Raw genomic sequence first — 2,908 nt, 5'->3', positions numbered from 1 at the left:
TGGCTTAAGCAGCTTACGAAGTTTATGAATAGCAATCTAAAAAACCCGGTTTTTAAGTAATCTACGCTTGAAAGTTCGCACGTCGCAACCGAACGAACTTCTAAACAGCTTCTAGAATATACTGTTCTTCTTCTGAGCAGCGAGAAAATTCAAGCGGGACTTGTTTTGCATTTTCAAGTTGCCAAAAGTAGCACACGTACTTTCAAGCAGCGAAAATGTTCACGCGGAACATGTTCTGTACTGCACTTCCCAGCTGTCAAAAATATTCACGTGTATTCTATTTTTCTTAAGCAGTGAAAAAGCTCAAGCAGACCTTGTTTGTACTTCCAAGTTCTCAAAAATGCCGTGTCTACTTTTGAGTAACAAGAAAGTGGATGTTTTCAGTAATTGTGAAACTTTTGGTTGCTTGGGAAGAATTTAAGGAGTGCCACATACAACAAAGCGTGATGGAGGAAATGTTATGTCCTTGACATGTTTCCAGGGTGTAATTGGAAGCCTCATGGAAATCTACTGGATAATTACGGCATATTCAATATCCAATATCCAGTCGATTCAGACGGGTCTTGAAGAAAAGATCGCATCTCAGTAGGATAAATGTCCGAAGTATTCTGCTAAGAAAACCAAATCTTAATCAAGTATTGTTGCATCAAACCGCAGGTATGGTTTGCACAAAGTTCGGACCTTAATCCCATCTTTCGATCATTTTTACATGATTTTCAATGCCAGAGTTGATAAAAATGACGTTATCAATGAAAATATATACTTCGATAGTCCCACGACAAAAGGGCCTAACTGCAAATGAGAGCCTCTCTTTGTTTACTTTAGTTCTCTTTTGATTATTGAAGCAACGAATATTAACAAAGGAGTTTCACTCTCTGTGCTATTCGCACACACCCGTATGACGGGTAAAATTCACAACGCAACGTAAGCAAGGAGAGCTGCTTCGTTCGTTCATTAGATCATGAATATGTACACCAGCTGATGACTATGTTTCATGAGGTTAGCATTTACTGAATGGTTCTCATTTTGAAGATGCCTATGAGAAAACTAGATTCATAACTTTTAGTTTCGATGAATATAAATTCAAAGAACATTACTTTTAGTATTTCTAGGATATAAACACAGAGTTCAGTACTCCCAAGAAGCAAATTAATCGTTTTGAAACCGGGCTCAAATGCAAAATTTATGCTATTCAGTGTTTAAAATATTTTTGAAATGTGATCAAATTTGGTCCTGTAGTGCAAACATTATTTTCAAAAATGAAAAAAAGTCCCCGGTCTGACAAAGAAAACAACACTCCTTGAAGTGCAATACAATTGTTCCACATTTTCAGCACACTTCATTCTCTAGTTCCGTAAACGGGAGTCGGATTTGGATAAAAATCAATAGCTTATGCTGGCATACAATATTTCATTTGAGCCTGAGTTTGTGAAATCGGTGTGCTCGTCCCTGAGAAAATCAAGTGAATTCCAAGTATTTGGCCCCTATTTCCGGTACTTCCAGAATCAGGATCTAGAAGCCGATATAGCCAAAGTCGGTTCGTGTAGCAAGCAACTACCAGAACCTACAAATTGATGCAGTTTCGAGACGGTTTTAGAAGAATTTTTCTCGTTTTTGCATCGTCGCTCTAAATGACGATTTGAAATTTGGAACACATTTTACCCTGTAGCTCTGGAACTGGAAGTAAGATCCGGATAAAATTCAAAAGCCTTTTATAGGACTATAAGCCTTTTCATATGAACCTAAGTTTGTTGAAATCGGGACAACCATTTTTTGAGATAATCAAGTGCATATTCTTGTCACATACATACGCCTACACATCTTGCGATCTCGGCAAACTTATTCGAATGATAATGACACTCGGCCCTCCGGGTCTCGGTTCATAAGTCGGTTTTCACAGTGATTGCATAGCCTTTCTCGATGAGAAAGGCAAAACGTGAGCAGTGAGATGATATGCGTGCATTTTTGGACACGAATATTCGTCGGTGTTGTTGATTTTCAAATTAATGTTAAAGATTATCAGTAGCATTTAGTTTCATTATGAATTATTCAAAACTTTTATTATCTTTCATATTTTTGGAAAACTGTCAGTTTCTTGAAATTTCGTCTCGAAATTTGTGGTTAGGAAGAATGGTCATCGATTACACGTTGATATTATCGAACAATTACTTTGCAGAAAGAAAACAACTAACTACTACTAATAACTATACATACATGGACAATATCACCGTTAATACTACATTGAATGAGAAGTCCCGGGCCTAACAAAGAACAAGTCGATTTTTTACCGCGAAAACGATATACTTAACCTATCGGTCCTCCAACATTTTGATGCCCTTTGAAAATAAAAGAATAGTCAAGGCATTCAGAGTAGGCTTCCGTTTCTGCAATGACCTCAGCATTCGACGAAAATTTCTTTTCCTGGAGATACCTTTTCAGGTTAGGAAATAGATAATTGTCGCTGGGGGGCATGTCTGGAGAATACGGGGGATGGTGGCCCAATCCGTACCGCAAAATTCAATTACACCGTTGCAGTTTTATCAGGAGACGAAACTCGTCTTTTTCCATAGCTTGATGAAAACTAGTACTCGCCTGACACGATCAACTAGAGGATAGATTGTCAAGAAATTTTGTATTGGACCATCTAGAGTCTTATTCTCAACAAAAATATACACGGTTCACGTCTTTTCTGTGAGAGGCTCGGGACTTTGCATCCATATAGTAGTAGACGGATTCCTACAATCTATGACTTGTTGAATAGGTATTACAAGTAGATTTTGACAAGGACTAATGTGATATTGTCAATTTTTTTAACATAAAACATTGTATAACAGAATAAGTTAACATTATTTCTGAGCTGAATGTCATAGAATTGTGACAAATAACATCTGAAGGATGCCTCTATTGA

The sequence above is a fragment of the Malaya genurostris genome, chromosome 3 (assembly GCF_030247185.1).
Source record: "Malaya genurostris strain Urasoe2022 chromosome 3, Malgen_1.1, whole genome shotgun sequence".
Classification (NCBI taxonomy): Eukaryota; Metazoa; Arthropoda; class Insecta; order Diptera; family Culicidae; genus Malaya; species Malaya genurostris.
This window is presented reverse-complemented; position numbering follows the sequence as displayed.